This window comes from Capricornis sumatraensis, chromosome X (genome assembly GCF_032405125.1).
Source record: "Capricornis sumatraensis isolate serow.1 chromosome X, serow.2, whole genome shotgun sequence".
Lineage (NCBI taxonomy): Eukaryota > Metazoa > Chordata > Mammalia > Artiodactyla > Bovidae > Capricornis > Capricornis sumatraensis.
This window is the reverse complement of record NC_091092.1, coordinates 40,242,531-40,255,914: the sequence shown is the minus strand read 5'-3', so window position 1 is coordinate 40,255,914 and position 13,384 is coordinate 40,242,531. Positions and strand designations below refer to the sequence as shown.

Here is a 13,384-nt window from a genome sequence, read left to right as displayed (position 1 = left end):
GACGGTACTCAGACAACAGCAATATCACATTTTCGTAGTGCCTTTGTATAGCCTGGCAGTGTGCTAAGTGGTTTACATGCATCATTTCTTTAAACCCATTTCACAGCTGGGGAAACTAAGGCCCAGAGGGTTAAGTAACTCAAGGTAACACTTATTTAGCAAATACTTATTATATTATAATACATATTACATATAATATATTACAATATTTACTTGTAATAAGTAAATATTTGTTGTTGTTCAGGGGCTAAGTTGTGTCTGGTTGTTTGCGACCCTATGGACTACAGCACGCCAGGCTTCCCTGTCTTTCACTATCTCCTGGAGTTTGCTCAAACTCATGTCCATTGAGTTGGTGATGCCATTCAACCATCTCATCCTCTGTCATCCCCTTCCCCTCCTGCCCTCAAACTTTCCCAGCATCAGGGTCTTTTCCACTGAGTTGGCTCTTTGCATCAGTTGGTCAAACTACTGGGGCTTCAGCTTCAGCATCAGTCCTTCCTGTGAGTATTCAGGGTTGATTTCCTTTAGTATTGACTGGATTGATCTCCTTACTGTCCAAGGGACTCTCAAGAGTCTTCTCCAGCACTACAGTTCAAAAGCATCAGTTCTTCAGTGCTCAGCCTTCTTTCTGGTCCAACTCTCATATCTGTACATGACTACTGGAAAAACCATAGTTTTGACTATACAGACCTTTGTCGGCAAAGTGATGTCGTTACTGGGTTTTTTTTTTTTTTTTAGTATGCTGTTTGACATAGCTTTTCTTCCAAGAGCAAGCATCTTTTAATTTCATGCATGCAGTCACCATCCACAGTGATTTTGGAGCCCAAGAAAATAAAAGCTGCCACTGTTTTCACTTTTCCCCATCTATTTGCCATGAAGTGGTATTATAAACAAGTAAATATTTACTTATTATAAGTATATAAGAGTAAATAAGTAAATCCTCCTCCGTCCATGGGATTTTCCAGGCAAGAGTACTGGAGTGGGTTGTCATTTCCTTCTCCAGAGGATCTTCCCAACCCAGGGATTGAACCTGGGTCTCCTGCATTGTAGACAGACGCTTTACCATCTGAGCCACCAGGGAAGTCAGATAAGTAAGTAAATAATAAGTGTAAATAAGTAGAATTTAAAACCCAGGTCTGTCTGAATCTAGAGGTCAAACTCTTGAAACTGTTTTTAAAAAATTGAAGTATAGGGACTTCCCTGGCAGTCCAGTTGTTGAGAATCTGGGCTCCTACTGCAGGGGGTGAGGGTTCTATCCCTGGTCAGGGAACTGAGATCCTGCATGCTGCACCATGAGACCCAAAAAATAAATACATAAAATAAAAATTGAAGTAGAGTTGGTTTTAAACATTGTGTCAGTACAGCAAAGTGATTCAGTCTCTCTTTCCATATATATATATATGGAGAGATGACACGACTGAGTGACTAAGCATAGTGTCTTTGTAACCCTATGGTCGGTCTGTAGCCCACCAGGGTCCTATGTCCATGGGGATTCTCCAGGCAGGAATACTGAAGTGGGTTGCCATGCCCTCCTCCAGGGGATCTTCCCAACCCAGGCATTGAACCCAGGTCTCCTGTATTGCAGGCAGGTTCTCTACCATCTGAGCCACCAAGGAAGCCTATATACATTGATATTCTTTTTCATATTCTTTTCCATTATGGCTTATTACAAGATATTGAATACTGTTCCCTGTGCTAGACAGTAGGAACTTGTTTATCTACTTTGTATATAGTAGTTTGTCTCTGCTAATTCCAAACTCCTAATTTATCCCTCCTTCACCCCCTTTCTTCTTTGGTAACCATAAATATGTTTTCTGTGAGTCTTTCTATTTCTTAGATAAGTTCATTTGTGGCATATTTTAATTTTTACATATAAGTGATCTTACATGGTATTGTCTTTCTCTGTCTGACTTACTTCACTCAGTATGATACTCTTTAGGTATCCATCCATGTTGCTGCGAATGGCATTGCTTCATTCTGCTTTGTTTAGAGCCCACCCTCTTAAATACCTAAGCTCTACGGCAAGGAGAGTCTAACTTTACACTATGTACTAAGTCTTCTTGCCCTACCTAAGAGCTTTAGAGAACTGTTTTCTCTTCCATACATTCTGGTTACCAAGTGGGAGTGAAGGTACATGGTTTCAAAATGGCCCTTTTGTTTCCAGATACACCATACAAATAGTCTAAAAAGGAATAGGAACTTCCTTCTCCATCTCTAACTGCAGTAACTACATGTTCTGGATTTTCCAAGAAGGAAAGGAGGGAAAGAGGAAAAGAGGAGGGACTTGCAATACTTTTCCTGCTCACGTCTCCATTCTCACCTCCAGCAACTTGCCCTCATATATATTATGCTTCTCTCATACTCAAGACCCAAATGATCATAGTGTCTTGCACACATGATGTTCCTCACCTTTATGACCTCTGGCCTTTGCTCAGATTGCTTCTATTGTGTGGCATCCCTCTCTACTCCCCTCCACCTGAGAAAGCTCCCAATTAATGATTAAGGTTCATCACCTACTTCAGAAAGCCTTCCTTAACCCCTCCTTCTGTTTCTTCATGATAGCCTATGCATAGCTTCATAGTGTCAGATTTTCCATACAGTATCTTGTAGGTTTCTGGGTCTTTGGGTCTTAATTGTGACCTCCTTTGATGCGTTTGAGCTGTGGTGTTGGAGAAGACTTTTGAGAGTCCCTTGGACTGCAAGGAGATCCAACAAGTCCATTCTGAAGGAGATCAGCCCTGGGATTTCTTTGGAAGGAATGATGCTAAAGCTGAAACTCCAGTACTTTGGCCACCTCATGCGAACAGTTGACTCACTGGAAAAGACTCTGATGCTGGGAGGGATTGGGGGCATGAGGAGAAGGGGACGACAGAGGATGAGATGGCTGGATGGCATCACTGACTCAATGGATGTGAGTCTGAGTGAACTCCGGGATTTGGTGATGGACAGGGAGGCCTGGCGTGCTGTGATTCATGGGGTTGCAAAGACTCGGACACAACTGAGCGACTGAACTGAACTGAACCTGGGCTTCCTTGATGGCTCAGATGGTAAAGAATCTGCCTGCAACGCAGGAGAGCTGGGTTCAATCCCTGGGTTGGGAAGATCCTCTGGAGAAAGGAACAGCTATACTCTCCAGTATTTTTGCCTGGAGTTCCATGGACAGAGGAGTCTGGTGGGCTACAGTTCATGGGGTCACAAAGAGTTGGACACAACTGAGTGATTAACACTTTCACCTTCTAAGGATGAATGCTCTATTCCATTTCTCTTGGTAGTCCCAGCACCTAGCACGATGACTGCTATAGAGAGAAAGTGTTCTATAAATGTTTGTTGAATGAATAAATGATCTATTATCTGTGGAGCACCTATTATATAGGCCAGGCCTTTTAAAAATACCAAGTCATTGAGCCCCCAAAACAAACCTGGAAAGAACGTACCAATATGTCAAGTGTTGAAAGGTGAAGGAATTAAAGAACAGGCTTACTCAGTTATTAAGTGGTGGTGCTGCGATTCAGACCCAGGCCTCAGTGACTCGAAAGCTTGGCTCTGTCCATGTACCCTTACTGTCTCTTACTGTAGGGAACTGACTTTGGATTTAAAATATCTGTTCTGTGTGGCCACATACCGTGGAAATGGTCCCTAAGTTCAAACATTTCCACATACAAGTTGAATTCAGTTGCTCAGTCGTGTCCAGCTCTTTGGGACCCCACAGACTACAGCACGCCAGGTCTCCCTGTCCATCACCAACTCCCAGAATTCAAACATTTTCACATACAAGTTAGTCTCTGAAATGTTCTCTCTCTTAGAAGCAACTCACAAATCCTCTGTCATACAGTATACCTTGTTTTTTTTTTTTTTACAGTTTTGCGAATAGAGTCATAGAAGTTTGGCTGGAATTCAATACCAGCTTCTTCATGAAGCTCTATCATTCAGTATTTTCAGTCAAGAGTGGTCACCCCACAGTGTTTGTCAAAGGCAAGCAGAGATGATTTTCTGCTACTTATAAGCATGGAAAATAAAAAGCAAGCAATAGAAATTCAAGAGTGATATACACCATTTACTGCCAATACTTTTGTAAGATTAGTTTTGGTTAAAGAATTTAATATTTTAAAATTCACACAGCATCTAATCAATTCATCCAGACGGTGGGCAAGGGCCCCTGAAAACGCTCAGAGGCTTTTAGAAGTCTTTGTTTACACTTAGATATAAGATCTTTTACACCTTCCCACTGACATCATCGTCTGATTTTATCAGGCAGTAATGGAGCTGGTTTATGATCTCTGAAGCATTGCTAGAACCACCAGATTTGTTATAAATATCTTGCTTTGATATAGATCATTGCCCTCACCTAGCACAGGCCTCTTTCTTTTTCTGTCTACCATAAACAAGAAATCATCTCAGGCCACCTCCATTGTTATAGGCTGTGAAACTGTGTTCTAAGTTATTAAGAGGCGCAGTGGTAAAAAATTCACCTGCCAATGCAGGAGACTCAAGAGACAACAGTTCAATCCCTGGATCAAGAAGATCCCCTGCAGTAGGAAATGGCAACCCATTCCAGTATTCTTGACTAGAAAATTCCATGGACAGAGGAGTCTGGAGGGCTGGAGTCCATGGGGTTGCAAAGAGTCGGACTCGACTGAGCACCTGAGCATGCTCTTCCTTTTTCCTCCTCAAACTCTGTTCAAGGTAAAAACATAAGTGTCAGAGCCAGAATTTAATGCCTCATCGGACCCCAAGGCCCATGTCTTTCCTGCTACATTAAGTTGCCTCCCAAGTTAAAATCTGTTATTGTTCTTCCAAGTCAGTGGAACCGTTCCCCAAATTCTAACATTTCAGCGTCCAGATCACCTTTTCCTTGTGGCTCTTTCATTCTAAGAAACAACAGAAAATATCCTCTATATTTTCTTTAACAGGAAGATTTTATGTTATTCAGAATAAGGTTCATTCTGCTAACAACAGCAATAAGAGATTTATGGGAATCACTTTCCTTGAGGACACTTCTAGGAGAATTGCATGGGATACTTCATATAACTTGTCATTCATTATGTAGAAGCCTTCCAGCCCAACGGTCAATGTACCTTTAGTCAAAGATGGGAACAAAAACTTCATATTACCGTCTTCAAACAGCTGTGACTGTGCTATCATTCCTAATCCTCTGGTCTTATTCATCTTTGGGTGTATTTTCCCAAACTGGAACAAAGAGTTTGATTTCTTTGATATTTAATCTGTATGTGTTCCTCAACACACTACCTAGAATCAGGTATGTCTGTTTGCAAATAAAGAGCTTGAAGTTACAGATGTAGATTGGAGATGATTGTTGAGGACAAGAGAAGTGGAATTTCAATATTTTGACCTCCCAAGTGATGGGGAAAATGATCTGATGCATGTAAGCATCAGGAAACTGTCAAAAGTACATGAAACCAGCTATGTAACATGTGATACATTAATTTTTTCAACAAATATTTATTGAGTGCTTGTTGTGTGTCAAGCCCTACTTTAGAGGCTGGAAATAACATCACCGAAAAAAATGACAAGAGATTTCTGCTCCCACGGAGCTTGTATTCCAGCAGGGAAGGAGAGATAATAAACAGCATGCATACACATGACTAAATTATATAGTATGTTCAGTCAGTTCATTTCAGTCACTCAGTAATGTCCGATTCTTTGCAACCCCATAAATCGCAGCACGCCAGGCCTCCCTGTCCTTCACCAACTCCCGGAGTTCACTCAGACTCACGTCCATCGAGTCAGTGATGCCATCCAGCCATCTCATCCTCTGTCGTCCCCTTCTTCTCCTGCCCCCAATCCCTCCCAGCATCAGAGTCTTTTCCAATGAGTCAACTGTTCGCATGAGGTGGCCAGAATACTGGAGTTTCAGCTTTAGCATCATTCCTTCCAAAGAAATCCCAGGGCTGATCTCCTTCAGAAGGGACTGGTTGGATCTCCTTGCAGTCCAAGGGACTCTCAAGAGTCTTCTCCAACACTCTTCTCCAGGATATAGTATGTTAGAAGGTTATAAATGCTATGGGATATTTAACAAGAATGTAGAACAGAGTGAAGGGGATCGGTAGCACAGGGTGGATTGGGAGGGTTGCTCTATAGAATAGGACGATCGGGGTAGATGATACTGAGAAAGTGACACTAGAACAAAGACCTGAAATAAGGATGCGAGTTAGCATCTGGTCCCATCACTTCATGGGAAATAGGTGGGGAAACAGTGGAAACAGTGTCAGACTTTATTTTGGGGGGCTCCAAAATCACTGCAGATGGTGACTGCAGCCATGAAATTAAAGGATGCTTACTCCTTGGAAGAAAAGTTATGAGCAACCTAGATAGCATTTTCAAAAGCAGAGACATTACTTTGCAGACTAAGGTCCGTCTAGTCAAGGCTATGGTTTTTCCTGTGGTCATGTATGGATGTGAGAGTTGGACTGTGAAGATGGCTGAGTGCTGAAGAATTGATGCTTTTGAACTGTGGTGTTGGAGAAGACTCTTGAGAGTCCCTTGGACTGCAAGGAGATCCAACCAGTCCATTCTGAAGGAGATCAGCTCTGGGATTTCTTTGGAAGGAATGATGCTAAAGCTGAAACTCCAGTACTTTGGCCACTTCATGCGAAGAGTTGACTCATTGGAAAAGACTCTGATACTGGGAGGGATTGGGGACATAAGGAGAAGGGGACGACAGAGGATGAGATGGCTGGATGGCATCACCGACTCGATGGACGTGAGTCTGAGTGAACTCCGGGAGTTGGTGAAAGACAGGGAGGCTTGGAGTGCTGCGATTCATGGGGTCGCAAAGAGTTGGACACGACTGAGCGACTGAACTGAACTGAACTAGCCATCCAAAGACCTAGAGAAAGAATATTCCAGGCAGAAGGAAGAGACAGGAACAGTGCAAAATATATCAAATTTGCATCAAGATAGAATAACCTACTCCTACTACATCAAAGTAATCAGTACCTTTGTCCATATTTTGCATATATTTAGTTGCATTATCCTTATATTTCTAATTACAAAAATCTCTGTTTCTGAAGCTTCTATCTAAAAGGCAATCTCCTTTATGGACTATGTTATCTTAAAATGACTTCTAGATAGAAAAATATATATATATATATTTTATTTTTTTACTTTACAATACTGTATTGGTTTTGCCATACATTGACATGAATCCACCACAGGTGTACATGAGTTCCTAACCCTGAACCCCCCTCCCAACCCCCTCCCCATATCATCTCTCTGGGTCATCCCAGTCCACCAGCGCCAAGCATCCTGTATCCTGTATCGAACCTAGACTAGCGATTTATTTCTTACATGATAGTATACATGTTTCAATGCCATTCTGCCTTATGACCCAGCAATTCCACTGCTGGGCATACACACCGAGGAAACCAGAATTGAAAGAGACACGTGTACCCCAGTGTTCATTGCAGCACTGTTTATAATAGCCAGGACATGGAAGCAACCTAGATGTCCATCAGCAGATGAAAGGATAAGAAAGCTGTGGTACATATACACAATGGAGTATTACTCAGCCATTCAAAAGAATACATTTGAATCAGTTCTAACGAGGTGGATGAAACTGGAGCCGATTATATAGAATGAAGTAAGCCAGAAAGAAAAACACCAATACAGCGTACTAACACATATATATGGAATTTAGAAAGATAGTAATGATAACCCTGTATGCGAGACAGCAAAAGAGACACAGATGTAAAGAACAGACTTTTGGACTCTGTGGGAGAGGGAGAGGGTGGGATGATTTGGGAGAATGGCATTGAAACATGTATACTATCAAGAATATGTTTTTATGATTTATTTTTTATTGATGTAACTGGTTTATAACATTATATGTCTCATGTGTGCAATGTTATATTTCTAATGCTGGAGTGCTCACCACTAACAATTTTACTTCCTTATGTCACATATAATTGATCCTCTTTTCCTATTTTGCCCTCCCCCACCCCACTACCCCTTCCCCTCTGGTAACCACTACTCTGTTCCCTGTAGCTACGTTTTTATGTGGTTTGCTATATTTATTTATTTTGATTACTGTTTTTTATGCCATGGATGAGTGAAATCATATGATATTTATCTTCCTCCATGTGACTCATTTCACTTAGCATGATACCCTCTAGGTTCACCCACATTGTCACAAATGGCAAGATTTCTTTTTATGGCTGAGTAGTATTCCCTTGTATCTATATGCCATATCTTCTTTAGCCATTCATCCCCTGATGTGCACTTAGGTTGTTCTCATGTCTTGGCTGTTTTAAATAATGCTGCAATTGAACATAGGAGTACCTATCTTTTTGAATCCGTGTTTTCATATTCTTTGAATAAACACCAGAAGTGGCATAGCTTGGATATATAGTAGTTTTATTCTTAATTTTTTGAGGAATCACCACACTGTCTTGCATAGTGGCTGCACCAATTTACATTCCCACCAGCAGTGTATGAAGGTTCCCTTTTCTCTATGTCTTCATCAACATCTGTTATTTCTTGCCTTTTTGATAATAGCCATTCTAACAGGTGAGAGTTGACTTGTTATTGTGGTTTTGATTTGCATTTCCTTAATAATTAGTGATGTTGAGGATCTTTTCATTTGCCTGTTGGCTGTCTATAGGTCTTCTTTGTAAAAATGTCTTTTTATCACATTCCCTGATTACAAACTATATTATAAAGCCATAGTAACCTAAATAGCATGGTATTGGCAGAGAAACAGATACCTGGATCTATGGAACAACTGAAAACACAGAAATAAACCAATGCACATACAGATAATTAATTTACAACAAAGGAGCAAGAACATACAATGGAGAAAGGAAAGTCTCTTCAGTAAACAGTGCTGGGAAAACTGGACAGACACATGCAAGGAAAGGAAGAAAAAGAAAGAAAGAAACTAGACCACTGTCACATACCACACACAAAAATCAATACAAAATGGATGAGAGACTTAAATATGAGACCTGAAACCATAAACCTCCTAGAAGAAAACACAAACAGTACACTCGCTCTTTGACCCTGGTCTTTTTTCTTTTTTTAGACCTTTTTTTTCTTTTTTAAAAGCAATTTCCCCATTCTCAAGTTGACCCAATAAAGATTACATGAAAACTGGCACATGTATCAGCTGAAACACAGATGTACTAAATGAGGATTTAAAAACTTTCAGAGTGGAAAGTAGAACAGAAAGAAAAACAAATCTCCTAGCATTTTCCTCAAAGATTTCACTCTCCTGCCACACACATTCTCCAGATCCAACTCTGCAAGAGAAGACAGAGCAGTGATACTGGTCTTAGAAATATCTTTCTAGATATACTTCCTCAGGCAAGAAAAATGAAAGCAAAAGTAAACAAATGAGACATCAAAAGAAAATGTGTTTTTGAAGCAGAAGAAAGGTGTCAACTGAGCAAACTCTTATTGTAGCTGATGAGGGAATTGTTTTAAACTAGATTTTTCAGGCCAGTAGGATCTTTCCTACCTCTGTCATGACTGAAATTCTCAAATTCTTGAACATTTAATCACATTTTTTTTCTCACACTGTGAAGAAGATATAGCAAGCCCAGAGATGGCTACAAGGAATTCTGAACGGATGCGGAATTCAGAAGCTACCCTTCTCTGCTCTGTGTCATACTTTCTGTGCAGTTTTCCTTGGGCTCATTTAATCTGCCTCTGTGATCCATCACACCATTCTTTCAGCTTTCAGAGCAGTAATTATGGTCTTCTACTTGCCTCTGGGTGGGGGGAGGGGGCATGCTACCTTTTCCTCCCCTGCCTCCTGCCCCATGTTCTTAATCTACTTACTCTGAAGTCTGGTTCTTTTAGCTTCAATCATACACCTCCTTGTCAACACCTCATCTCTGCTTTCCATGAACCTAATCTGCCCACCTACCCCAGAGTGCCTCTTTAAACCCACATGCCCACTTGTTGTCCCCCACTTTCCATAAAGGAGTCTTTCTAGTAGTAGCTCGTAGCTCTCTGGGCTTTGTGAGAGTCCTTCTCCATAGTGCTAATTCCCTTTCCATCACCAATATTTTACTCTCCTGTTCCCTTTACTGATTTGTCCTAAAGGAAACTTGTCTTTCCTCAGGCCCAGAGACCTCTCTCAGACCATTTATCTAACATAGTCATTCTGCCATTTTTTTTTTAAACTACATATCCATTCTTAAACCGTGTGTGTGTGTGTGTGTGTGTGCGTGCGTGTGTGTTCACACAGAGGTTTTGGATTACCTCTGATTCTCTTTTGAATTCAGATATTATTTATGTTATTTGCTTTTATTTATACTGAGATCTAATTCATATATTATAAAATTCACCCTTTTAAATAATACAATTCAGTAGTTTTAGTATATTCACAAAGTGTGCAACCATCACTGTGATCTAATTTCAGAATGTTTCATCATCTCAAAAGGACACCCTATGCCCACTAAGCAGTTGCTCTCTATTCCCCTCTCAGAACCTTGGCAACAACTGTGTAATCTTCTTTATATATAGATTTATCTATTCTAGATCTTTCTTGTAAATGAAACCATGCAATATGTGGTATTTCATGGATGGCTTTTTTCACTAACATAATATTTTCAAGATTCATCCATATTACATCATAAAAATCCATTCCTTTTATAGATGAATAATATTCCATTGTATGAATACACCACTTTTTATTCACACATTCATCAGTTGTTGAACATTTGGGTTGTCTCTACTTTTTGGCTATTGTGAATAATGCTACTATCAACATTCATGTACAAGCATTTTTTGAATACCTGTTTTCAATTCTTTCAGATATATACCTGGGAGTGGAATTTCTGGGTCATATGATAATTATTAAAAAGTAGAGCCATCACTTTGCCAACAAATTCCATATAATTAAGGCTATGGTTTTTCCAGTAGTCATGTACAGATGTGAGAGTTGGACCATAAAGAAGGCTGAGTGCCGAAGAATTGATGGTTTCGAACTGTGGTGTTAGAGAAGACTCTTAAGAGTCCCTTGGACTGCAAGGAGATCAAAACAGTGAATTCTAAAGGAAATCAAATCTGAATATTCACTGAAAGGTCTGATGCTGAAGCTGAAGCCCCAATAATTTGGCCACCTGATGCAAAGAGCCAACTCGTTGGAAAAGACCCTGATGCTGGGAAAGATTGGAGGCAGGAGGAGAAGGGGGCAACAGAAGATGAGATGATTAGATGGCATCACAGACTCAATAGACATGAGGTTGAGCAAACTCAGGAAGATGGTGAAGAACAGGGAAGCCTGGTGTGCTTCCATAGGATTGCAAAGAGTCTGACATGATTTAGCAACTGAACAGCAAAAATAACAATGGTAATTATATACTTAACTTGTTGAAGAGCTGTCAAGTTTTTCCTACAGCAGCTGCAAAATTTTACATTTCCACTAGCAATGTTTAATGGTTCCAATTTCTTCACATCCTTATTGACTCTTGTTATTGTCCATTTCTGGAATTTATAGCCAGCCTAGAGGAAGTAAAGTGGTATCTAACTGTGGCCTTTTTATGTCTTTATTGGCTATTTGTATATCTTCTTTGGAGAAATGTCTATCCAAATCATCTGCCTATTTTTAATTGGGTTATTTGTCATTTTGTTGAGTCATGGGTTCCTTATGTTTTCTGGATACAAGTTATATGATATATGATTTGCATATATTTTCTGCCATTCTGTGGGTTGTCTTTTCAGTCTCTTGATGATATTCCTTGTGGCATAGAAGGTTTTAATTTTAATTTTGATAATGTTCAATTTATTTTTTCTTTTGTTGCTTATAATTTGGATGTCATATATAAGAAAAAATTGCTAATTTAAGATCTTGAATATTTACTCCTATGTTTTCTTCTAGGTTTCTTATCATTTTAGCTGTTGTGTTTATTTAAATCTTTGATCCACTTTGAGTTAATTTTTGTATATAGTGATATGTAGGAGTCCAAATTTATTTCATGAATATAGATATCCACCTTTCCCAGCATCATTTGTTGAAAATATTATTCTTTCTCTATTGACTTGTCTTGGCACACATGCCAAAAATAAATTGACTGTAAGTTTTAGGGTTATGTCTGAACCGTCAATTTGATTCCATTTATCTGTATGTCTATCCTTATGCAAATGCCACACTGTTTTGATTACTGGAGGTATGTAGTAAGTTTTGGAATCAGCAAGTGTGAGTCCTCCAACTTTGTTCTTTTTTGAGATTTCTTTGCCAATTTTTGGTCCCTTGAATTTTCAACTAGGATTTTCATGGGGGACTTGGTTTAATCTGTAGATTAGTTTGGGACATATTGCCATCTTAACATTCAATCCATGAACATGCACATCTTTCCGTTTATTTAGATATTCTTTAATTTCCTTTAACAATGTTTTATAGTTTTCAGTACACATGTCTTTCATTTCCTTTGTCATATTGGATGCAAATATTTTATTTCTTTGACCCTACAGTAAATGCAATTGTTTATTTAATTTCATTTTATATTGTTCATAGACACTATATAGAAATGCAACAAGTTTTATATATTAATCATGTTTCTTACAAACTTTGAGCTCCTTCATTACCTCTAATAGTATTTTTAGTGAAATCTTTTAAGATTTTTTTATATGCAAGACCATGTTATCTATGAATAGAGATTGTTTAGCTGCTTCCTTTCCCATCTGCATACATTTTGTTTCATTTTCTTGCCTAACTGCCCTGGCTAGAACCTCCAATAAAATGTTGAATGAAAGTGGCCTAGTAGTGTGTATATGTCAATCCCAATCTTCCAATTTATCCTCCCCTTACACCCTAGTAACCACGTTTGTTTTCTACATCTGTAATTCTATTTCTGTTTTGTAGATAAATTCATTTGCATCCTTTTTTAGATTCTACATATATTTGATATCACATATGACAATCTCTAGGTCCATCCATGTTGCTGCATAAGGCATTATTTCATTCTTTTTTATGGCCAAGTAATATTCCATTGCATTGGGTTGGCCAGTATATATGTACTACATCTTCTTTATCCATTCCTCTGTCGATGGACATTTAGGTTGTTTCCACGTCCTGGCTATTGTGAACTGTGCTTCAGTGAATATTGGTGTGCATGTATCTTTTTGGATCATGTTTTTCTCCAAATATTCGCCCAGGAATGTGATTACAGGGTTATATGGTAGGTCTACTTTTAGTCTTTTAAGGGACCCTCATACTGTTCTCCATGATGGCTATACCAATTTACATTCCCACCAACAATGAAGAAGGGTTCCCTTTTCTCCACACTCTCACTCCTGCTGCTGCTGCTGCTAAGTCGCTTCAGTCGTGTCTGACTCTGTGTGACCCCACAGATAGCAGCCCACTAGGCTCCTCCATCCCTGGGATTCTCCAGGCAGGAATACTGGAGTGGGTTGTCAT

At 39.5% G+C, this 13,384-nt stretch overlaps 1 non-coding gene across 1 annotated transcript; it reads right to left on the bottom strand.

The window, feature by feature from the left end:
- Positions 1–1,009: 1,009 nt before the first annotated feature.
- Positions 1,010–1,081, bottom strand: TRNAC-ACA (transfer RNA cysteine (anticodon ACA)). Its single transcript has one exon. It is a non-coding gene; the product is annotated as a tRNA-Cys (tRNA).
- Between the last annotated feature and the right edge of the window lie 12,303 nt (positions 1,082–13,384).